The 26,731-nt window shown below is 43.6% G+C and overlaps 1 protein-coding gene across 11 annotated transcripts in view; it reads right to left on the reverse strand.

The window, feature by feature from the left end:
* Positions 1 to 26,731, reverse strand: part of SOX5 (SRY-box transcription factor 5) — a 783,587-nt gene that overhangs the window by 86,280 nt on the left and 670,576 nt on the right. The window lies entirely within an intron of this gene.

Here is a 26,731-nt window from a genome sequence, read left to right on the forward strand (position 1 = left end):
TCTATCTATCTATCTATCTATCTATCTATCTATCTATCTATCTATCATCTATCTATCTATCTATCATCTATCTATCTATCTATCTATCTATCTATCTATCTATCTATCTATCTATCTATCATCTATCTATCTATATCTATCTATCATCTATCTATCATCTATCTATCTATCTATATCTATCACATGGCTTCCCTCCAAGAACCTTAGGAATAGGGATTGGTGATATCTGGTTAGCTTAGCATCGTGATATACTGAGTCATTGGCTGGCTTCACAGTTTCCCCCACATTCTGATTTTTGCATAACTAACACACACACACACACACACACACACACACACACACACACACCATGATTCAAAGTATATTGCCAGGTAAAAAATTATGAAACCAGTATCATGATATGGACTTGAAACTGGTTGATTTTGGACGGTATCTTACACAGCCCTAACACACGTCATGGTTCACGATATATTGCCAGGTCAAGAACTATGAAACCGATATCACAATATGGATTTCAAGCTGGTTTTGGACGATTTATCGCCCAGCCCTACTTAAGGAACCATTGCTTACGCCTCACAAAGCTGCAACTCTTAACAAACTACAGTTCCCAGGATTCTTGGGGGGGGGGCATGTGCTTTAAAAATGTGTTTTAAATGTATGGATGTGACCACAGTAGAAAATGCACATGCTAAGCCACTGCCTCCTGCAGTACAAGTAGGTCAAAACGGTAAGGGGTTAGGGGGAGTACAAAAGCTAGCAAAGAAAGTACAGAGAAATGGGGCATGTTTCAGCAGTATTCGTTGGTTTATCATTTCAAGGACAAGGAGGGGAACAAATTATACACCTCTTCTGAAGACGCTTTCTATTGTTAATGCAAAGTGTAACCAAGTCGGATATGATCACAAACAGAGCAAGGACAAACATGAGACAACACCGTGACCAGTGCTATGATCAGCCATTGTTGTTATTGGGTGTTCTTCTTTTATCATTGACTGTTTACATTAGCGGAGCCATGAAGGTTGGAGGTCACCAGGCTGCAGAATGCTAAACAAAGCAAGTGAGCTTTGAAGACGAGTTTGGAGTAGCGCTTCAAGGTGATCAGGTAGGGTTGCAGATTCCACAGCAGCTTTCAAAGATGTGAGGAAATACGGCACGACTTCGTTCATCTGCTTCTCACCCTCTGACTAATTCAAGGAGTTTGAGAGTAGTAAAACACAGCCGTGCCTTTGTCTCCGAAGGCACTAGGCTCACTTGAAAGCGCAAGCTAAATTCCACACGATATGAAGGCTAACACTGCAATGGACACAATCCACATAGCTAGAACGTCCAAATATAAAAATGGGGCGGGGAAATAAGTCGCTGCAGTTTTGATAGTATCCACATAGCAAGTATTTCACTCATTCCATTCTTTTTGCTTACTACACAAACCTTGCTATACCTTTCAAGAGCTTATAACAACTTACATATATGCCAAGATGGCCTCCCTGTGACCTGGATGGGCCAGATTTGTGCAGTTTAAAAATTAGAACCGTATCACTAGTCCTGGGACTCAGCCTTAAGACCCCAGTATGCCTCAACATTTTGGCTTCAAAAATGTTAAGCCTTAAGGCGTATCATGCCTCAATCAGCACCCCAGATTGAAGTAACTTGGACTACAAGTTAGGGGTAGACAACACTATCAATGTCAGTTTCTCTCGATTTCTCACTTTTCCCATTTATCCCAATTCCCCATCAGCCTGCCTTTAAAAAAATGCACGAAATTTGTTTTTAATTTATTGCAATTTCTCCTGAATATATGTGTTTTCGAATGCAATTGTGCTTTATATATTTTACGAAGGAAGTTTCCCTAAAATAATGCATTTTAAAATAAATATTTCAGGAGCCATTTATGCTGCATCTACAGAAACAATGTAAAGAAATGGACTCACTAGCAGGATTTGAGTAAACACTTACAATTAACAACATGAATACAGAATTTACGAAGATGATGTTAAAATGATAAGAACACAACAATACTGAATTTAAAGAATTTTATATTAAGATATAGTAATGCAAGCAGGAAAAGTTAAAATGTAAAAAACCAGGAGGAAGGAAGTAGCTGGGGGGAGGGGAAAATTTGGGAATCATTTTTTCTTTTGTGATTTGATATGATGTTATTACGATAAAAATGTAAAACTTAATAAAAATTATTTTAAAAATAAATTAAAATGACTATTTCACTAATATGAACATTAATGAGTGCCCTTTCCCCAAACTTATACCTCCCCCCTTGCATTATTTGGCTAGAGAACTGCATCACAAAATTCAGGGACATGTGAATTTCAAAAGAGAGCTGCTTGTATATTGGTTCAAGTAGTATGAATCAGGTAGATGCAAATTGAAATGTGAACTGGACAAATTTGTCCTCTATCATTACCAATAACTGCCACCACCACTTCAACAACAGATCCCAGGGTGGTTACAACAATTTAATATTATGTATTAAGAACAGTTAAAACAAATTGCAGCCACAAGAATAGGGTGGGTCCTGAAAACACACATCTCTGGTGTCAAAGGGTAAAGAATACCAAACGAGTCATTAGAACATCTATAAGGATGTATCCCTACCACAACATTGCAATAATGGAACTCTCTCTCAGCAACCTATTCCTTAAACCAGTGGTTCTCGAAGGGATGCCACACTAGTTGTGGCAGGAAAGAATGGCAAGTGTGGCAGGAAGATTCAAGGACAATCAAAGAAACATTTAAACATTTCAGTGCAGTGTGGACATGCAACCAGAAACAATATCCATGGCTCTCTTCAACAACATTGGCTATTCTTTTACAGTTCCCCATGACATGTTGTTGTGAACATGGATTTTCAACGCTGGCAAATATGAAAGATCAGAAAAGATAAAGACTTCTTTGTGTTGATGAGGATATGAGAGTTTGTTTGCCTCAAATTAGACCTAACATAAATGAGATTACCTGGCAAAAGCAAGAGCACATCTCTCATTGAGTTTGTGTACATACTTTACATATGTAAGAGGCTCGTTTATATTTTAGGAATAATTCATGTTCTTATGATGTCCTGTGATCATATTAAACAATACAGTGGTGCCCCGCAAGACGAATGCCTCGCAAGACGGAAAACTCGCTAGACAAAAGAGTTTTCCGTTTTGGAGGTGCTTCGCAAAACGAATTTCCTATGGGCTTGCTTCGCAAGACGACAATGTCTTGCGAGTTCCTGCTGGTTTTTTCCCCTCCCCCCCTTTTCCTAAGCCGCTAAGCCGCTTATCAGCTGATCCGATCAGCAGATAAGCCGCTAAAAGCCGCTAATAGCGCTAATCCGCTAATCCTTCAATGGGCTTGCTTCGCAAGACGAAAAAACCGCTAGACGAAGAGAATCACAGAACGGATTCTTTTCGTCTTGCGAGGCACCACTGTAGTTGTGTTCTATCTTACACATCAAACACTGCTGAAAACTGTTCCTTTTTGTTTTCCAATGTATTTCTCATCAATTAAAAAACTCTTATGGTGTGAGGAGTTTTTTATTCTGAAAGCATGGTCCAGAGAAAAAAAGCCTGAGAACCACTGCCTTAAACCTTTATTATGACTTCAAGAAGTCAAAAGAGGAGAGAAAGAAGCCACATTAATAAGGTTTATGCTGAATGAAAGCCACTGAAATTCCAGCCATCCTCTTTAAAATAAACTTTAGGACGTGCCCATGAAGAAGTCTTCCTACTGGATGCCCAAGAAATTGGGTGCCCCTTGAATACCTGTTATTTCCACACAGTGTTACCTGTCACTGTTATGATTAAGTTAGGTCTGATAATTGCAGTAGATTTGCTCTGGGTAAATCTTAGTTGAATACCACCCCAGGTTTCTGGCTTCATGGCTACCTACCTCCTACAACCCACTTCCTGACCATCAGTCTCCAGCCTGCCTTCCACTCTTTCCCCCCAGGGTACCTGACTGTCCTTGGCTGAAGTCTCTTATACCACCAACTCTGCCTCCCTCTAATCCACACAGCCTATAGGGTATCTCTTACGGAAGAACTGCACACACAGAACCTGCAATCTCACCTGCAGCAGCACGTACTATGGTGAGCCGAGGCTGAGCTCAACAACATGGTGCCCAAGTGTACAAGCATTGCCCACACAGCTCAAGCATGCACATTAGATTAAGATAGTTCTGCTGACTTTTAATTCAAATACTTTGGCAACCAAGCCAATGTCTGGCTTTTACACGTACACATGCACAAATCTGGCAACTGGCCCAGAGCTCACAAAAATTGGTTGTTGTTGTCATTTGTGGCCAGTTGGCCGTCCAATCTCCATGGCCTGTGGCTACACCTGGTTACAATGGCCCCATGGTGTGACACTACAGAGAGAGAATTGCCTGGGTTTGTTCCCGCCTTGCTTTGTCAATGAGATTCTTCTTTCAGACCTGCCATGCCTTGTAACAGAGAATGAAATGTACAATATGCAGGATGGGGTGCAGCATGCTAATATTTTTAGACAAGATTGAACTTTGACATTATTGAATCTGTCTGTTCAGATTTAATCATTCCAGGGCAGGACAACGTCTGGCTCAAGACCAGGGAAAAGGACACTGGAATGACCGCATGCTGTGCATCAAGATGGTTAACTGACAACATTTTAGAGAATGAGAAGTTATGGCACCCTCAAGCAATCAAACAAAGGACCGTGTCTACTCAAAGGTCTATAATTGAGAGCTCCAAAATTTGGATTTATTTTATGCTCTAGGGATGCTGCCAACAGTCTCTGTGGCAGAGCAGTGCAGTGAAACACAATCTGTATTTTGCCATCTTCCCATAAGTGTACATTCCCCATGTCTTGTGTGTCTCTCCTAATGGCGAAGGCAGAACGTGGAGGAGCTAAATAAGTGGATCTGGAGCCAATTTAATTTGTGTGTTTTGTTTCACATGACTGCTGGGAGGGGAAATTAGAAAGAAAGAGCACGACTATTTCATAACATTGAGGGATGTTCTACTAAAATAGATTGCGACTTGGTTTGCACATTAATTGAAGAGGTGTGATTGTCTTCTTCTCTGTGGCTGCTCCCATTCTGGATGAGATGCTTAGCTCCTGTAAATACAGTAAGTGTGGATTGTGCTGTGACTTCTAACCTTGATGATGCCTGCCCTGTTATGTGTCCACAGATGCATGACATCAGCACTCATCACAGCTGTGGAACTGCATCTAAACTATAACTCATGCCCAATATGTTGCTGTAGGCTGTTGGTGCCTTTGGGGTAAGGCAAATATGCAGTAGACTGGTGGTCCATTGCCCAATTGGTGTTGGAGCATCTAGTGCAAGAATAACTAATGTGCTGCCTCCATATGCTATTGGGCTCCAACTCCCATCAGCCTCAACCAGCAAGGTCAGGAATGATAGAAGCTGCAGTCCAACATCTGGAGGCTGTGGAAGTCCTTAATCTAGTGCTTGCTAGTCTCCGGGATTATTTGTCCAACATTACTGGAGAATATCCACCTGGGTCTGACCCAGAAAAGCACTTTTTATACTTTTAGAGTTCAGGCACAGGATCACTTTGCATAGATTAGTTTTAGTTTAACTCTTACGAGATCCTCAGCATATGCTTTGTCTTGCAAATTTAATGCACACCAGGGGATTATGGAATTTCTAGTGCAGTAAGGCTGAACAGTTCTGCTCAGTGCAATGCCAACACACTTACTTACATCCTCATAAGCTGCAAAAGGTCTGGGGGAAAGAACTGAGGGTTTGGGAATGGTTTAATGGGGGATTTTGACTTGTTTTAGTAGGGTACAAGATTTTCCCAGAGGCAGCTCTGGTATGGTCCACTTTGTTCACTCCTGGACTCTTGACAACTTGAATGATATGGGCTAGGTACTGGGATTCAAAGATCCTTCCTTCCTCCCTCCCTCCCTCCCTCCCTTCTTGGAGTTGAACAAAGTGTCTTCCATGTGCACTCATAAGAAGAGCCAATGACCCATCATTTCCAGGATCCTGTTCTCATAGCGGCCAACGAGATGGCTTTGGGAAGCCCATAGGCAAAACTTGATTGCAACAACAACACTCTATTTACTTATGATTCCCAAAAGTTGGCCTTCAAAGACACACAGCTTCTGATGGTGGAGGAAGAACACAACCATCAAGGCTAGTAGCCACTGGTATCCTCATCTTTTATTAATCTGTCAAAAAAAATTTGAGCCATCCAAGTTGGTGGCCATCACTACCTCCTATTGGAGTGAATAATAAAGTCTAACTATGCTCTGTCTGAAGCAATACATCCTTTCTCGTGTTACAATTTTAGAATTCTCATTAGCATGTTGACCTTGGGTTCTGAGGTTTTTAAGGAAATGTTGTCAGTCCTGAGCCAACACCTTAAACCCTCTATAATCCTCACCTGCATATTAAACAGTAATATTCTGCTACACTCTCTGAAAGATTGCGAAACATCTCTTGGCTCGATGGCTCTGTAGTACATCAGAAGTTCAGCCATGAGGTTAGACTGCCTTTGAAATTTTTCCCCTGGGGCATTGTTATTATATGTTAACAATGTTCATTACAGCTTCGAGGCCACACTAAAAATGAATTCTTGTTCTATGAATAAAGAAAACGAGAATGTGGCGTAATGGGTATTTAAAAAATTATTTTAGGGAAACAAATATTAGCTGTTTTACCATTAAGTAGATGCATGTGCTTCGGATCACAGCCATATTATTAAAATCACTTGAAGAGGGGGGGGGGCTTTGCATTTGCAGTTGGGGACAAAGGGTAAAATAAAATAAATTTTAAACAACAACAAAAATCATCCATGGAAACAGGATTATCTGATGGGTTCAACTTCACCCTGAGTGTAAAAGCATCTGATCCCAAAGGATGTTCCATATAAACCCAGGCATGAACTAGACGCAGTGCATTTAAATAATCTGAATCTATGAATTGTGCCAATATTCACATTCTATATCATTTGTAGACCTATCATTAAAAATATACACACGAGCAGGTCTTTTTCTGATTTGCCAGTATGAATCTCCACACTGCATAGCTTTGATTTGTTTATGTAATTGAGTAGATATTTTATGGAGCTGGACTCTCCCCCTGTGTTGAATGCATCAATGGGATCTTTCTCCAATTTGGGTGGTTTTGTAAAGAAACCTATCTGGTAAATTGCAAACAAGCATGCCACATGCATTCTTTTCTTAGGGCAGAAGGAGGTCTTACAAGACAGCGACTCTGCATACCCCCACTACAAATTTAGTAAAGAAAAAAAATGCATGGTGTCCATACAATCCCGCTTTGAGCATCTCCCAGTTCCCAGTATCAGGAGCCAATGAATAGGAGCAGGGGCTCAGCAACTCTCAATGTGATGATGTCATGCCACACTCTTTCACCCAATAGATTGTGCAGCAGGCTTCCTCAACCTCAGCCCTCCAGATATATTGAGACTACAATTCTCATCATCCCTGATCACTAGTCCTGCTAGCTAGGGGTCATGGGAGTTGTAGGCCAAAAACATCTGGAGGGCCAAGCTTGAGGAAGCCTATTTTACAGGGAAGAAAGCAAGAACAGCAGCTGCTTTCATCGGCCACATACATGTCTCTTAAAATGTTTCATTGTGCTCCAACAGCTGGTTCCAGCTACATATTCTTCCACACGGAGAACAATAAGCTTAGAAAAACATTGAGTTACAAAAATGTGAAAATCTCTCCATGAACATTCCCTCCTTCCCTTAATGTTTACTTGGTTCCTTCCTTCCCTTTCAGACATTTTGCTCATGCATTGTAATCAATGTCTGTGCAGAGTGTTTGGTCGTGCCAGTCATCCTCATCTTTAGTGACGTTGTCCTGCTGGCCATGGGCAATAGTTTTTACTCAAAGTAGACCCACTGAAATTAATGAACATGGGCAAGTTAATGGGTCTACCTTGAGTAAGACTTAGATTTCATCCACACTTATGTTTTGCCACGGCTTTCCCCCCCAGTTCTGGCACCTCTCAGGTATGCGCCATTGCCATTATAAGAGATCAAGGGAGGCGTTCATGGTGAGTTCTGCCACTTCTTTTTCTGTAAAAAATAGCACTGTGTTTTGCCCTAGGACTTGGCAATCAGAAGATCGGTGGTTCGAATCCCCGCAACGGGATGAGCTCTCATTGCTCGGTCTCTGCTCCTGCCAACCTAGCAGTTCAAAAGCACGTCAGAGTGCAAGTAGATAAATAGGTACCGCTCCAGCGGGAAGGTAAACGCCGTTTCCGTGCACTGCTCTGGTTCGCCAGAAGTGGCTTAGTCATGCTGGCCACATGACCCGGAAGCTGTACGCCGGCTCCCTCGGCCAATGAAGCGAGATGAGTGCCGCAACCCCAGAGTCGTCCACGACTGGACCTAATGGTCAGGGGTCCCTTTACCTATGTAGGCACATGTCCACTCTTTAAAGCTCCATGTCCAAGCACTTTTTTTGTCCTTCCTCTTTCCCCAGGCAAACTCCCCATTTAACACTGAATTGGGACAAAAGACAATTTGGGTTTTCTGTGGGTTGCCTTTTGCTTTCATTCAGCGGTACAGAGCAGGTATTTGTGGAGAAACTGCCTGGACAAATAAAAAAACAAAGCCCTTGGACACAAAACTTTAAACAGCAGACCTGTGTCTAAAAATGCAACACAAAGGAAGTATGGATGAGCCTTTAATTGAAGACCACCCTCTGCTCTTGATGTCCATGCAATGAGCACAGGCATCTGATGAAGGGAAGCCTATATATGTAGATCTCTAAGACTTCCATGAGATTTAGAACCCCAATCCTGAAGGGTTCCAGATGACATGGAGGCCTATGCTACCTGCTCATGCACTGATTGCCACACGTGAAGAAAAGAAAATGTCTGAAAGGGACCTTTGTGGTGGTTGGTTGTATCAAGAACTAACTTGGAAACTGAATCTAAAGCACAGACCACAAGGCTCCATCTCTCTCTTTTTCTTCTTCTGATTGCAAGATCTCCTTCGATGTTGTTCACATGCAGGAACTTATCACTAGGCACTTCCTATCACCAGCTTATAAAAAATTGTTACTCAGCTTCTGCGATAATAATGCAATCGCTGTGAAGTTCGCGTACCAGATTGCCTCTCCCTTCGCAAATTAAGAATAGCTGAACTGGAAGGCTGCCCAAGTAAGTCACATATTTGTACATAACAATGTTCACGGCATGTGACAGCAACTGAAAAGGAGTGAAAAGACTTGAACGCTGGCCAGAAAGGAAATGTGATAGGGTCATCCGGGTAAACACTCTTGGCTGATACATTCCATATGAATCTGTTGTCCAATGTGAGCAATGTAAGTGCTCAAGATGAACAAAGGGATCTACCATCAACTTATCCATAAACCTTATCTGGTGACTTGGAGTCGCAGTGCAGACCGAGCCCTGCCACATTTCTTAGGGGGAACAGCTAAAAAGGGGGAAGGCACACATAAACATGAATTGTTCTGATTTATTTCTTTTTTTAAAAAAGAAAACCTGAATGGGAAGCAGCTGTTTCGCACAACAAAAAGTTACAGGAAGGCCCAATGAAATGAATGTACACCGGCTTTTGGAAAACAGAAAAGGGAAATCCTTTTCTATAGAGGTATTAACAGGTCCCAGCTAAGATGACAGAAGCACAAGGCATCCCAAAGCTTGCTAGTAGCTGGAATTGAAAGGTGGGCTCCATCTGTACTTTACAATCAAACCAGTATTATGCTACCTTAACAATCCTGGGAACTGTAATTTGTTAAGGGTACTGAGAGCCATAGAGAGGCACAGAGCTGCAATTCCTAGAGTGGTTTAGCAATCCTTCCCCCTTCCCAGGAAACTGTGCGTACATTAAATGGTGTATATTAAGTGAAATTGCACACAAGTGTTATGAGAAATTTGCACTAAAATGCTGATGAATTTTCATGGGTACTTCTTTCTTTAAAAAGTCGCCAACTGATGTGAAAAATGTTGAGAACAAAATATTGGGAAAATGAGAGACTGAAAGAACTTGAATTTGACAAGGTTTGCACATTGCTACTCCCACACCAAATCCCTGTTCCAGTTTCCACTTCCTTTGCCACTATTTTATTAAAGTGTGTGTGTGGGGGGGGATGGACCACAAAGCAAATTGCATAAGAAACATCACATCTAGCCTGCCCTATAGCAGGGGACAGTGCCAGATCACAGTAGGATAAAAGGAGGAAAAAGTTTGGCTGACCTGCATTTCCTCCCTCTTCCTCTAAACACACATTCCCATTCCAAGGTTCTGGAAACATGCTATCTTGGCTGCGAGATTCATTGAGGAAAAAGCACCCCCACCAGAACAGTGGCTTTTCACTCCCAGGTAGCGCTTACAGAATCAGAGGTTCCTAGCTAATCCTGAGTTACAAAAAAAGTGGAAATGAAGCAGAAACGAAGACAAGACTCCAGTCAGCCTGGGATTTCTGCCATCCTTTGAAATGACACACTTGCCACTTCCCCACCCCTCCCCGATTAACTAAAATAAACTTCTTGTGCACCAGAAAGAAGCTGTGATATCCTAGCTGTCGTGTTCCATTAAGCCTGCAAAAGAAGAGCACAACAAAACCATCCCTGGGAACCAGGGCAGCCTACAGTCTAACTTTGAGGGACGATGTACATATTTTCCTGCCATAATTTGAATGTCCTCCGCTCGCTCCCCACCACACTAACTTCACTCCCTCCTACGGAGCCTTTTCCCGTACTCCCCACCGCGGGCCTCGTGTGTGGCTGCGAGAGCTGACTCCCAGCTAACCCACGAGCCATGCTTGTCAAATTCTTTCATCTCCGCCTCAATCGAAAGAGGGGTAACTGCTTTTCCAGGCCGCGCTCCAACGCCGCGCACCGAGGAGTGACTGTCTGTCATTGTCACCGTCACTGTCGCTCGTGCCTTTATCCGGGTTGGTTGACTGACAGTAATGGAGAAGCGATAATGGAGCGGAGTAGTTTTGCAGAGCAAATTAAGCTTTTTTTTCTTTTTTCTGGACCAGCCCGGCTGATGCCAACAAGTTCTCAGCTGACCACGGAGCAGGTTAATTTACATCTCTGAGGGGTGATCAGCTTTTCTTTAGGAGCCGTCTTAATTTTCATAAGAAAAGAAATACTGCACACACACCCTTTAAAATGAAGACGAGACCCAGCTTCCTATATGTCATTTACAATTAGCACCGGAATACCAATTTGTGGCTACAAACTGCACGCTTAATTCCCACAAATGACAAAGCTGGGTTGGTTACTACAGAGGAAATTTGCATTTGATTTTTCCCACTCCACACCCTCTCCTCTTCTTGCCTGTGATATACAGTGGTACCTTGGGTTACATACGCTTCAGGTTACAGACTCCGCTAACCCAGAAATATTACCTCAGGTTAAGAACTTTGCTTCAGGATGAGAACAGAAATCGCGTGGAGGCAGCAGGAGGCCCCATTAGCTAAAGTGGTGCTTCAGGTTAAGAACAGTTTCAGGATAAGGACGGATCTCCGGAACGAATTAAGTACTTAACCTGAGGTACCACTGTATCTGTGTGCACTATGGTCTCATGAAGAGAAATACATTGCAGAGGGCACCCATCTCTTGCCTCCAGTATCAGATTAAATGACATTTGGGAGGAAAGGAGACTGGACACAACAATGTTAAGCGATGCCCCGTTTTCATGAGCCAGGCGGCACAAATTCTTCTCTACCTGCTCTCACCCTGAGCAGCGTCACAGAAACGCACACAGTGAGAACGGCCACATGAACGTTTTCCCGATCAAAGCACATAATAATAATAATAATAATAATAATAATAATAATAATAATAATATCTTTATTGTCATTGCCCCCTTCGGGGACAACGAAATTACATCACCCAAATATGACACAACAACTTGCAAAGCATGGCAGTTTACCCTATACAACAGCCAGTTCTCTGCCTAGTTATGAATGTTTTGCAAAACGCTTGTGACACAAGAACAGCAGGAACTACAGTGGTACCTCAGGTTAGGAACTTAATTCGTTCCGGAGGTCTGTTCTTAACCTGAAACTGTTCTTAACCTATGGTACCACTTTAGCTAATGGGGCCTCCCGCTGCCGCCGCTGCACGATTTCTGTTCTCATCCTGAGGTAAAGTTCTTAACCCGAGGTACTATTTCTGGGTTAGCAGATTCTGTAACCTGAAGCGTCTGTGGAGGAAGAGCACAGCCATTACGCCTAGCAGCCACTGATGACAATCTCTTCCATGAATCTGTCTAATCCTCTTTTAAAGCCATCTAAGTTGGTGGTGATCAACGCCTCCAGTGGGAGGGAGTTTCACAGTTTAACTATACACCACGTGAATAAGTATTTTAAAATTAAATGAAGATGGGATCCATCCTTCATTGAGGCACCTGAAGTTCAAAGGAAGTCTGTATTTCAGTTTGCATTTTGTTGCAGAAAATGTGAATTAAGAAAGCTTGCCTTTAAATGCCCACTGAATTCAATTTCTCCTTCATTCCTACTCTGGAGCAACTGAACAACTCTGATAAACGTTGGGTGTCTGTCCTTAGGCTCAGCTCCTGCACAACTTTGCAGATGCAGTTCCTGCAATAGCCACACTGATACCAGTAAGCATCAGACGCCAAAGTAAAAATAAATAAATAATCTTAAATGACTTTGTACATATTTGAATTTATGTAAAAGTGCCATCCAAATGAGCCCAGAGATTCCCCTCCCCAAGACGCCCTGTGCTGCATTCAAGTTTGTCAGCCAAAAAGACTCAGCTACTCAATATCTAATTAAGCCAACCAGAGCATTAAAAAAAAAAAATAGGGAAGGAAAAATGTTTTGTATTTCCTTAGTTATTACACATCCATCCCAAATCATCATAAACTAAAATTACTGTCCATATATATGAGAGTTTTCAATTGCCAACAATGAGATTAATTAAGAGAGGCCCTAATCCACATGTTAAGAAATTAATCACCTGCAAATCTGCATTTAACAGGAGGGGAGGAAGTACAATTTTTAGTCTGTTTCCCCCCAACCTCATTTTCATATCTTCCCTGCTCGGAAAGCAGCTCTAAAACACACATTCAGCAAAAACACACTGACACACGTTCTCTCACACATATACTCTCTCTCTCTCTCGCTCACACACACACACACACACACTACACACCCAACACAAATCTAAGCTTCTGGTTGAGTACGTGACTAAAAAGGAAAGACGGTTTTTTTTTCTGGGAGATAACATTTTGAAAACTCATTTACAGTTACATCACCACAAGCTACTCGTATTTTCCCCATCAGCTTCTTAAGTCTGATAAGAGGGTTAACGAGGAAGGGACGTGTTACAGAGGATGTAAATGAAGACCGTCAAGGAAAGGGAAGTTGGTGCAACTGACTAAAGTTGAATCCAAAGTAACCAAATATAATTTAAGAGGCAAATATTTTTTGCAGGTTGACCACCAGCCTTTGAATCAATTAAATAATGGGTTGCATAGGCATAAGTCGGTATCTTGAGCAAGCTACCTATCTATAATAGAGCTGCCTATTTATAATGCTTAGAGAGTTGTTTGATCAAATCCAGGGAGATATAGGTTCAAATCCGCACTCAGCTATGATGTTCACTGGGTGACCTTGGGCCAGTAACCTTATTGCAGCCTAACCTACTTCAACGGATTATTATGAAGAGAAATTGGGGGCTGGGTAGACCTTGTTATGCATGTGTGCGTGTGCATATGTAACTATTGCTCCCTCAGATGGTGGAGCGCCAACAGAATTCAAGACAAATTGAGGCGCTTCTCAAACAAGCTTTTTCCAGCTTGATGAACTAAGGTCTCTGTCCACCGTGCATTGTTTTCAAACCTATCTTCATTTATTTTTGTATGGTTTTAAACATTATTTTGGCTGTTTTTATGATGATTGTGTATCGCCTTGATTAATTAAATTATTATTAATCATCATAATCACCACAGCCATAATATCAAAACAGATAAACCCTGCAATCTGCAGATGATTAAAAAAAAACTCTTTAAAAATCTACGGGGCAAAAATAATAATAAACAAACTTTAACTGGGAATGAGTTAGGAAATGCTGGATGTCATTTTTTAAAAATGGAAAAGAAAAATAGGGAAATGGCATTTGCACTGAATGTCCTGCTTAGAGGGAATGGCTAAACTCTGAACAGGAGCATTCCTAATAGGAGGGTGGACACATTGCCAGGCAGAGGGCCTTCTTGGTAGTGGCACCCACCCTGTGGAACACCCTCCCAGATGTGAAGGAAATAAGCAGCTATCCTATCTTTAAAAGACATCTGAAGGCAGCCCTGTTTAGGGAAGTTTTTAATATTTAATGCTGTACTGTTTTTAACATTTGATTGGGAGCCGCCCACAGTGGCTGGGAAGACTCAGCCAGATGGGCGGGGTATAAATAATAAATTATTATTATTATTATGGCCACATTTTGCTGTGTGCCTCACTTCTTAGAGAGAGATGAAACTGTCGCTATGAAACTGTCGCTATGAAAGCTGAGGGATAAAGTACAGAAATAAATAAATGCATAAGTAGTAATAATAATAATAATAATAATAATAATAATAATAATAATAGAAATTAGTCCCAAAATATCTGAAGAACCACCTCCTTCCCCACATACATTTTGGGTGTTAAAATCAACAGAGGGCCCTTGGTAGTTCCACTACCCTAAGAATTGGGGGGGGGGGGCTGGAGACGCCCAGGAAAGAGCATTTTCTGTGTCAGCCCCAATGTTGTGAAATTCCTTACGGGCACCTTCATTATGTAGTTTCAATCACATGCCAAGGATACACTTCTTTGTCACCTGAGATACATACTTTCGGGACCCACCCATATTCATTTGATTGCATTTGTTTTCAACTGATTTGAATATTGCCATTCTTAAATTGCTAATACGAATGGGCGCTATCCAACTAAATCATACTCAAAGCAGATCAACCAAAAACAATGGCATTAAGACCAGTGATTTTAACAGGCCTACTCTGAGTATGACTTGGTTGGATATCACCCAGTATACTGAAGCCAAGTTTTAATGTGATGGAACATTTCTTTAATGACTACGGTCCAAGCCAGAAAAAGTTCAGCACGTTGATTCTGATTTGGGAGAGTTAATCACATGCTTAAATATTTCCCATTGAAACCCACAGAACTGCAAAAGTGCTTAAATTGGGCTGAATCTGGCCCTTAGCTGGAAACAATCACAATAGAGAGACTACCTTTGCAAGTACCTAAATGAAAGGGTCATGCAGTATCATCTTTAGGAATAGGAACGTAGGAAAGCAGCCCGGTACATAGTCAGATCATTGGTCCATCTAGCTCGGAAATGCCTCCATTGATTGATAGTGTCTCTATAGGGTTTCGTGCAGGAGATATTCCCAGTCTTTCCAGGAGATGCCAGGGATTGAACCTGAGACCTAGCTGAGCTATGGCCCTTCCCCACATAAATTATGTAAAATAAGCCTGCAAGGATGTTATCTGTTATCATTAGCCTACAGCAAATCAAGAGCCCTGCCAGTTGCCTTCTACCAACAAGTCTCCATCCATGCTAGATTCTCTTCCAAATTCTGATGGCTGCATGTGAGCACAGCTGTCACTCTTCTCCACTGGGGAAAGATCGATGGGACACACCAACCTCAACCTTGGTGACCTTTGAATGTGACAAGATTTTTTTGGTCAGGCCTACTAAATGGAAGCCATGGTGTATTGAGGACTGCCTCGGGGTGAAACTTCCAGTGAATTTATTATCTCCCAATGCCCTTTGGACTCCTTCCCACCATCAAACACCATGGCAGCCCTCGGAACAGGAAGAAATACATTAACTGGAATCTGATCGTTTTAAAAGGTTACAGATGCCCAAATATAATTTAATTTCATACTTGCCCTTTGAGGGTTTGGTGTATATTTTCATTTTATGACTGCAAATGATAAAGCTCTTAAGATTCCAGGCAATAAAAAGGGGAGGAGGGTGGAAGTATTTTAAGGGCTGGAACTGTACTCTCTGTGTGAATGAAGTGATGAATCAGCTATTGCTTCCCTCTCTCTCTCTCTTGCTCTCTTCTATGACATGTCCACAAACTTTAGAATGACTGGGAACTCAAGGGTCACTTCACGTGTTTCCAAAGTCTTGGATAGGTCCAGAGGAATGCTGGCTTCCCTTTATCAGAGCAGCAGACTCTCTGCACACTCCTATCATATGACAAACAGCTCTTGAAAGACTCTCATTTTCAAGTGTGGCACACCATGCAACATGAGGATTGCTTAGTCAACAGAAGCAAAAGCGGGGCAGAATCCTTGAGGTTACAAAGTGAGAATGGTTCTTTGGAAGATGGCCAAAGAAATCGTTCATAGCACGACATCTTGAGACGTTGGTTGCATTCCCCAATCACACTAAGCCAAACTATGGCTTAGTAAAGGTAAAGGACTCCTGACAACTAAGTCCATTCGCGAATGACTCAGGTTGAGGCTCACATGTGCTGACTCCCAAGATGGAGATGACAGGGAGTTTGCTCTTCCTGGGGCTTTGTAGAACAGCACAGCATGGCAATTAAGCCAAGATTTGGGTTATCTGGACCTAGGGTCATGGTTGAGGTCTCTCCTCTTTAACCACGTTCTTCAGTCAAGGTTTGTCCTGTGGGTTAAGAAATACCCATCCCAGGTTTGAATGACAAGTTGATGTATGGATGGTGAACCTTTGTGGCTCCAGGGCCCAGATCTTTCTCTGCCCCCACCCCATGCACCGCCTTTGACTATTAGATGGGCCAAGCCGCCTGCCAATCACATGATGCTTTTTTGACATCACATGATTGACAAGTGGGTTATCCCTCCTACCTGTCAAAATCCTTGGCATGGAAACCACAGCACAAGGGGCACTGCCAGCCCTATGCTTTGCAAGATGCCCTGCGCTGCTCCTTTCAACTTCCAATTTCCAAGGCTGGAGGGAGCGGCATGCAGAGAGGATTGCGAAGTGCTTTGTAGGCTGCTTCTCACTGCTCCTTTCAACTTCTGGAATCAAAGAATGAAAGGAGTAGCCTGGGTTGGGAGGAAGGAGCAGTTTTCATGGAATGGAAAAACACTTCCTTCTCCTTGAGCAAGGTGTGCTCCCACTGCCAATCCATTGCTGTGCAGTTGGGCATGCAATTGTGAGCCTACTTTAAGCTTTGTCCCTTTGAAACCCCAGTCTTACCCCACATGGACCTAATGGAGAGGTCTGAAGCTGACCTCAGCAGCCCAGAAAAGAGAAAAAAGGGGTTGTGAGGACCTTGTTGGGTGCCTGCAAGTTCCCGCAGTCATGGCAAGCCATACTCTGCCTTCTTGCAACATATGAACCAAACCACTGTTGCCTTCCATAACCTGATGCCCTTCAAGTGCTGCTGGATGACAACTTCCATTATTCTTGACCATTGGCCATGCTGGCTGATGAGAGGTGCAGTTCAACAGCATCGGGAAGATACCAGGCTGGGGAAGGCTGGCTTAGAACACTGAAAGAACTAATGACTGGAATTGATTCACTGAGGGGCTAGGGGTGCTTCTTAAGCTTTTGATGTTCCAAATGACCTGATCTTCTTTAAAGGAATGGGACAGGTGCATGGAGACTCCCTTCACTGTTCCATATACATACATACATACATACATATGAATTTTGAAATATCCTATATATTCTATGTCAACATAGCCAGGGATGGACACATGGTTTAAAAAGGGGGAGATGAAAGGGGGGAGCTAAAGAGGAGAGATAAGTGAAGATAGATGAGAAAATGCTTTTTTATCCTCCACTGTGTCTAAAATTAAAACTTGGAGAGGGTTGGCTTTCAATGCACAAGGCCAGATGCTCAACTCTCTGAGCAGGTGTGTTGGGGGGGCGGTAGAATGGAGGGGACTCCTTGCATTACGGAGCACCTGTGTAGCAGGAATGTCAAAGTCTCCGTGTTTAATCTCAAGAAGGTGCAGCGAAAATGTACAGTGTAATCCTATGCATGCCAAACTCGGAAATATTTCCCACTGAGTTCTATGGGATAATCCTAGGTAGATTGTGGCCTTAATATCTGAATGCCCACAACATCCCTCACCTCAACCATTCGAGATTTGGGGAAATCACTAGACCAGAAGCTCCAGAGTTGGCAGAGAAAACCCTGTATTAGTATCTCTTAGGATTCTGAAGGGAGGAAAAAGTTAAGAACTATATTCTCCAGGATACAATATTTTGGTTTGTCTGTCAAAACAGAAGCAGTCTTAAGAAGTTCCCCTATGCTATAGTTGATTACCAAAACAGATGTAGGAAATCTGTGCCATATCACAATCTATCTGTTCCTCTATCTCTGGTTTAAGATTTGTTAGATCAAAACTGTGACAATATTATGAAAGAGAACTCCACACTGGTTGTAAGCGATTATCTGTCCTGGTAATCTTCACCACTTACAATTGCAGAGATATCTGGCCTCCGATATAGAATTGAAAAAGCAGCTAAATAAACATCTGTATAACTAGACTCAGATGCCATAAACAAACATAAACTAAAATAAAAGTCTCTCTGCAACTCTCCTCCAATAATGAGAGCATTCAGCCCTTCAACGGGATATCCGAACAAAGCAGAAAAGGGCACAAACCTGTCGGCAAATGGAGTCGTCTGCCAGTTGCCACAAGGACTGACGATGTCAGCCACTTAAGCAATATTCATCTAAAATTAATGTCTTATAAATTATCAAGGAGCGTTCTGTCTGCTTAACCTCAAAAGGAAAAGAAAAGAATTTTTTTTTTACAACTGCTCTCCACCCCTCCTCTCCTTCCTTTCTTGCAAGAGGAAAGAAATTAAGGATGGCTTGACCTCTCCATCGATGCTTGCCAGGCAGTTACATGCTCTTGGTTGCATAACCACTTTTGCCTTCCCGTCTTCCAGAGATGTTCCAAATGGGTGCTGACTCAGAGCTGGCGTGAGGGCCAGGCGGGGGCTGTGGGTGGCTGCGCTCAAATGCAAACCCAGGATGGAAGCTTTTCAGGCCAGGGTCTCTACCTTTTTGTTGCTGGGACTGGGAACACACAGTGGGATCTGAAGCAGGCAAAAGGTTCTGCTCCGTTGACCAAGCAGGGGCAGAAAGACGCATTCCTAACATTTATACGAGGCCTGGATAATCCAGAGGTTCCATACTGCCTGCGAATGATGGGGGCTAAGGCTGCATATCTCTGTTTCCTTCTGAGCCTAAAGAGGGTTCTGAACCCATGGCTTTCTGCTTCCAGCCTCACCACTCCATTGGTAGGACCAAACCAAAATCTCCCTCTTTTGCCACTGGGTGGTGAAATGAGGAGGAGCAAGTTTGGGTGATTTGCAGTGGAGGCTGCTCAATTGGGGTGAATGGGCCCTGTCTCACCAATCTCGGTCTTCCTTCACCTGCTTGCCTCCTTACGTACAACCGGGAGATGATGGGTTCTGCCAGTCATCGGATCTGGATCCACCTATGGTCGATCTCCCTGTCTTCTGCCCTACCAGTTCCAGTGGGCATCAGTCACCACTGGTGATCTGTCATTAGGAAGAGTAGAATTTCATGGGTGGGGTAAATTTACTCCCAGGTGCTTTGTGCACATATCAGCAGAATGTCACCACCATTCTCTGCTCCCCACAATGTCCATACAAACAGAAATTGTGGAGCAGTCTGAGTAAGGTGCCCTGTCCTCACCGGTAGCTGCCATTCCCCTCCCCCAAGACATTGAGTGGAGATTGTCTGCGCCTCACTACTGAGCAAGACCATTAGTCCATCCACCCCAATACTGGTCTACTCTGGCTGGCAGCAGCTCTCCAAATACTCAGATAGGAATTGTTTCCACTCCCTGATATCTTTTTAGAGTGGAGATGCAGGAAACTGAATCTGGGAACATCATGAAGACCATGCAAAGCATGCATTCTACCACATTCCTTGTACACATTCCTCCACTCCTGACCTCCTCTAGACTCCACCCACAAGTCCTGCCTGAGACCCAAATCTTGAAAATCTAAGCTGGCAACCTGTTGGAATCAGACAGGGAAAGAAAGAAAGAAAGAAAGAAAGAAAGAAAGAAAGAAAGAAAGAAAGAAAGAAAGAAAGAAAAGGAGGAAGTTGTTGAAAAACCAAGGGAAATGGGATAAATACAGAAATGGAAAGAGCTTGTCTGCAAGACCCAGAAAATGGGGATGGCTATGTTTTGAGGCTATTTTAGCATGGAACGAGAGTCATCACAATCAGGCTGAAGGCTTGCCGATATGAAAAGAGCACAGAAGAAAGGCTTTGCTTGGGCTGCTCCTATTGTCCAAATGTCAAAGAGCTCCTGGGAAGCCTAGCGGTGGTAATAGCTGTGTAAGCAGCTCCTCACCGGTTTCTCCTCAAGGGAATTGTTGGGAGGCAGCAGTGGAGGACTGGGGTGGGGAGTGATGAGAAGATGAAACGACTGGGTCCTAGGGTTCCTGCCTGCCAGGATTTGGTAAAGGCAGTGTGTGTGTGGGGGGGGGGGGAGGAACAGACCTATTTGCATACGTGCTTTAGTATTCCAAATGTCTCTTGATGTAATTGAATTGTTGTTTCTGCCTCTATTAATACATATGCAAATGAGCCAGTGTGCTGCAGCTGTGCTGTATTAATCATATGTGTGCTTCTGTCTGTCTGCCCCGCAGGCTCAGGGTCGGAGAGAGGAGGGGGAAGAGAGGGAACACAAGCTCTCTTTAACCTACAAGGAGGTTCACTCATGCAGACAGAGGTCTGCTTGCACACACAGCAGGCCAGAGCCAAGGCAGGGATGGAGCTGCTATGTTTTTCCCACCACCACCCCACGCTTCCCCACACAAGTACACACTGATGAAGTCGGCGAGTTATGCAGGGAGAGCCATTAGCCTCATAGCTGCTTCTCAGTCTCTGCTTTGTAGCCAGATGCAGAGAGAAGAGTCCAAAATACGTTGACCTCTCGTCACGTTCGAAGTGAGCCCACGTGTACAAGGTGATCAGGGAAGAAGAGGAGAGAAGCCATGTTGCATCAATCAAGCGTACCAGCCGTGTTGAGCTAGGCAACTCACAAGCAGGGGAAGAAGGCAACGGCCTTCTCTTGTTGTTTGTCTCCGGCATTTGGTATTCAAAGGCATGAGAAGACTAGGCCATCCTTGCTAGATCAGACCAGCAGGAACCACCCTGCTTCCCAGAGCGGCCAACCAGCCCACAAGCAGGACAAGAAGGAGACAACCTGTTCATCTCTAGTCTTTGGCATTCCATGGCATAAAAACATAAGGCAGCTCTTGCTGGACCAGACCAAAGATCCAACAAGTTCATAATCCTGCTTCTCACAGTAGCTTCTTGGGGATGCATAATCATCCCATGTCCCTTTTCTACTGCTGCTCCCCAGCAGCTGGTATTCAATGACACAGTGTCTTCAGACATGTAGTTCATATTTACCTGTTATATCCATGTCTATCCATGTCCTAGCCCAATCCCCTTTTAAAAGTCTTCTAAGCCGGCAGGTATCACCACATCTCCTGGCCACAGATGCAGCACAGTGCTTTGCATGTTAAGTTGGAAGTTAACTCTGTTCTGTGGAGTTTCTTCTCAGATGCATAGGACCACCAGACTTAAGCATGCATGGTGTGGCGTCCTATCTTTTGTCTTGTCCTGAGTGCACTGCCCACCTGATGTGACATAACATTCGTCCGCAAAGTATGCACAACAGCACTGGTGCTGTTGTGGTTATCACACTGTGCCATTTCCTACATTTCCTTCTGTGTAAGAAAATGGGTGAGCCATGAAATGCATCTTTCCACTTCATCACCTGGTCCTGCTGTCATGTACACATGGCACATTTTTTGCACATGAGGTGTGAACATTGGAATTTTTTAAAATTAAAAAACAAAACAAAAGCATACATGGATTTGCCCATGGTGGCTGAAAGATGTTTACCTTTCCTCACCATCCTACTTCCTTCCTGTTTTTGAAGACTACGCTGGGTTTGCCTGTAAAACTGCAGTGCATCATGCTCTATCAAAGGCAGACTAGGGGTTTCTTTGCTGGCAGCTATAAAGCACATTTACGCACCATGGAAAGTAGAAGGGGAAAGGATTTATTGCAGCTGATATATATTTAGTGGATCAATCTGCCACCATCTCAAGCTTCTGGCTAGTGATTTTCATCGTAAGGATTAGCAACATCCCTGGGTGAGATGTTGGGGTAAATCTAGTGGTTCTCTGTACAGTGGTACCTCTGGTTATGCACTTAATTCATTCCGGAGGTCCGTTCTTACCCTGAAACTGTTCTTAACCTGAAGCACCACTTTAGCTAATGGGGCCTCCTGCTGCCGCCGCACCACCGCACCACCGCACGATTTCTGTTCTCTCTTTTTTTAAAAAATATATTTATTAGTAGTTTCAAAGTTATAAAGAAAAAAGAAAAATTAAAAACAACACTGTAATACTTTCGTTTTTCAGATATTTTGTTTCTTTAAGATGCAAAAGGCAACACTGGAATCAGCTTGTTTCTCTTCTTTAACTATCTGTCAAAATGTTCCATTCACAGTCAATGAGCCTACAATTTCTGTCTCTGACACCCCGTTCCCAGGTTAGAGATGGTGGAAACTCATCCTTCTCGCTCCCTCTCCTGCAGGGGTTAAACAACCCCCCCCCCTTTTCTCATGCTTCCAAGGGGGTTTCAGTAGTTCTGAATGAAGGAAATTTAGACTTTTTTGACAGCTTTCCAGGCTTTAGCTTACGAAGTTTTTGCTTTAGTCTATATACAAAAAGCGGAAGGCGGACTTCCTGTTTTGAACCTTCCCGCTTCGATGCCAAATTAAGATATTTCTTGATCCAATTTTCTGTTTCTACTCACGGGTACTTGTTTTAAATCCAATTGTCCACAGGAAAAGTCAGCGCTCTCCGGCAATGGCTGTGCGGCTTCACTCCGTGAAAGTAGCAATCAGTTCGCAGCACCGCGCCACTCACCCCGCTTCAATCCGGCGCCCCAAAAAGGGGTTCCCGGTGAGTAGGGGGGCGCTTCTGGTGCCCTGCCGAACCCCACGTTCCCAGGTTTCCTCCGCCTGGGATTTCTAGCGGGTCCCCGCCTTCGCCGCGGCGGGAAGACCCAGTTTTCACGGAGCTAGTTCCTCCGGTCGGAGGAACTCCGCCATTCACCGGTGGCGCTGACCCGGAAGTCCGCTCTGTTCTCACCCTGAAGCAAAGTTCTTAACCCGAGGTACTATTTTCGGGTTAGTGGAGTCTGTAACCTGAAGCGTATGTAACCCAAGGTACCACTGTATTTATTTTGCCTCCTTTTTGCAAATGGTAGCTAACTAGAATCTGGGTGCCTGCAGAGCTGTATTTAAATAACCATCCTCATTATGATACTCTATGGCATATTCCTTCTGTCTGGTTCTGAAGGGCAGGTCACTGGTAAGTCATGAGAAGGCAGCCAAGTGGGTGGGAAAGAGCAAACAGGTTGATCTTCTCCATTCATGGCTGGAGGGGAGAAGGTTGGAAGGCACTGGAGTTAAGACCCATCCAGAACACTCCCCCATCGCCACACACCCATCAGGTTGCCAGACATCCAGTTTCATGGTTGCCATTCCCCCTCTTGAGACAGTGAGTGGCATAAGCTTTATCACACATGATGCTAATCCCTGGTGAGCATTGCATCTGCACATGTGGTTTGAGGTGACTAACTTAGTACATTCTGTTCCGCCAAAGAACTGAAGGTAAATGTTCTTCCCCACCACACCCCATTTTATCCTCACCACAAACTTGGGAAGTGGGTTAGGCTGAGAACTAGGGACTGGTCTTAGAACAAAGGTTCCATCTCTCCCATGTCACACATATACAACCATGCCTAGGCACTTTAGAATGATCATGGCTGGCCAATGGCCACTGACCCATGAGTATATATGTATGTATCCTTTTCAAAAATGTGTTATTGCATCTATTTGTATGACAGGGATGCTATGAGGAAGGGCAGGACCTCATGCTTGCAGCTGCTGTGACGAGGAGGAGGTGGGGAAAATCAAATTTTAGCATTAATAATGCATTATTTGAAAACACCTAAAAGTGGAGCATGCCAGTAGGTTTTTTTAATATCTCTCACTCTTTTTTTTTATTACCATTGCTAGGTCTAAATCCTCAGCTGCTGTTTATGGGCATTGATCCATTAGCACCAATGGAAGTGCATCTATTCCCTACAGCTGGCAAACTGGCCCTTGATCTCCACCAATCCCTTATTTTGGCTACCCCTTGGGCAGAACAGGTGGTGAGCATCTTTCAGCCAATACACCTAAATATAGCATCAGCAATAAATGGGGAGTGCAATGCCCAATCTAGGTTAATATTATACATTTGAGACCAATTTCAGGGGCCAGCCAATAGGAAATATTCATACTATGCTGCCTTGTTAGCTCACTGTCATTATCATCTTCAGCATTTGTGATGTCCATCAAGGAATGTGCATATTAATATTAAAGGAATCTAGTGAGCTAATGGCGGATGGATGCCTGCCATCTTCTGGCAATGCTAATCTGAAACACAGCAGTATGATTATTTATCTGTTATTTTCAGTTTATTTTGCCCAGATGTTTGCTCGCAGAGTGGAAACCCAGTTTTATTTTGGTTTCCCCCAAGCAGAAGTGGACTGTGGTGGTTGTCTCATACAGCAATTAAAGCATGAATTGTCTGTCCTCCTGCAAATTAAGACATTTACAGGGAGCAGGTGAAGCAGCAGAAAAGAAATCGGAGAAAATGGAGAGAGCCCCAGTGACTGAAAAATCAAGGCTTAATTGGCTTTTGAGGTTGTGCGCTGGCTATCGAATACAAAAAACAATGCAACATGTGAATTCCACCCCCCCTGTTGTATTTATTACTGTCCAAGGAAAGCCAAAGTACCTACCCATATATTTTACATGATGGCTGCATGAGTGCGACTCCCTTTTGATATTCTATGGCCTGATGTTGGAACCACACTTAGGAACACAGAATACTGTGAGGTCATTGGTCCATATATAGCTCAGTTGCGACGGTGGATCTCCTGGGCATCAGACAGAAGACTTCCCCAGCATTAATCAGAGATTCAAGGGATTGAACCTGAGGCTTTTTGCATGAAAAACAGATACTCTATCATTGACTTATAGCCCTTTGACTGACACCTAATCATGGTCAGCACAAGCCATGGTTTGTTGCCTTATTCCCAGCAATGAACAGTAAGCGAAAAGGTTGTAGCTCAGTGGTACAGTAGCTGCTTTGCATGCAAAAGGTCCTAGGTTCAATCCTCACAAACTCCTGGAGAGATTCTTGCCTGAAATCCTGGAGAGTCACTGCTAATACAATGATAGGGAACCTGAGACCCCACCCCAGATGTTGCTGAACTACAAGCTTTGTAATTCCTGAGCATTGTTGACATTGACTAGGTTTGATGGGGGGTGGGTGGGTCCAACAAAATTTGGAGGGCCACAAATTCCCAATCCTTGCAGTAAAATGATACACATGCTGCACTGCTCCAGAACCCATCCCATTGACAGCCATGGGTGTCCATTCAGATACAGCCAGTGCCATGGTCAGGCATTCCATACTGAGACATTAGACCTTAGAGAAAATAGCTGGGTAAGTTGGACTATTGCAGCGGGAGATGTGCAAAGATGGAGAGCAGATAACTGGGTTGGAGTGGATCAGGATTCAAAATTAGGTATGGATTGTGCTTAAATTTGAGAAATGGGGTAATCCACTGACAGCAACATTTCCAAAATGTTAGCTCAGCATGAAAGCTCCCACGTCTTCCCACATCTTCCATGTAGGTCAAGTTGGTTGGCCACCTAGCCAGTGTTAAGAATGGAAAGAACCAGCATGGGGAATTTTGCTGGCTGTAGGCAGAACCACACATTTCCGTTGCAACCAATGCATTGTGTAGAAGATCATGTACATTGCTTCTCTAATGCAATGTATTTGCAGGAAAGGCTAATCGGTTAGGAAGTAACAGCAAGAAGGAAAAGCGTTCCTTCATTTTTCTGCCACCTGCCGCTTTCTCCCTGAAACTCCCCTATCCCAAATTGCAAAAATGCAGGGTTTGGAGCTGCTGCTAAAAAAACAGAAGCAGCTGGAGAAGAGAGGAGAAGTGGTTGGTGGATTAACCTTAGGCATTCAAAGCAGAGGGCCTACCCTGAGTCATGTCCCTTCCCTATAAACACGTAGAAACTCTTCTGAGTTTCTTAGAACTCTCTCAGATGCTTGGCTCCAGCAGGAACCTCCAGATTTTGCTTTGGAAGAAAACTCAGAAGCTACTTTCACCCCACGTCTTAACAGTTTTGCTCAAGGCACAGAGAGTTTTCCACCAACCTTATACACCCAACCAGACAGCGAACACCCATCATACAGCTTAGCTAGCAATCTGCACTCATGTGTCTGGTGTGTCCCTCATTGGAGTGGGGGGCTGTACAGACCCACCCACCTCCCAGCAGATCACGCCTCTCAAACTTCCTTGGGCATTTTGCTCAAGCAGGAAGCTCTAAATTCACTTCCCTTATTTTTCGCTTTGGTCAGAACTGTGATGGCAACTCTGCGCAAGACACAGCCTCCCTGGCAATGTGAGTTAGTGCAATCAGCACCCTTGGAAGCGCCGTGGGAGACAGTGACAATGAGACCTATTAGCTCCGTAGCTGCAACAAAAGACAGCAAAGTCCCCGCTTTATCCTTGTCAAAAGAAGTTAAAACGTAGATGGTATGAATGCCAACCCTGCTAGCAAAGCAAGTTACATTCAGTGTACAG

Source organism: Podarcis bocagei (genome assembly GCF_964188305.1).
Source record: "Podarcis bocagei genome assembly, chromosome: 10".
Taxonomy (NCBI): domain Eukaryota; kingdom Metazoa; phylum Chordata; class Lepidosauria; order Squamata; family Lacertidae; genus Podarcis; species Podarcis bocagei.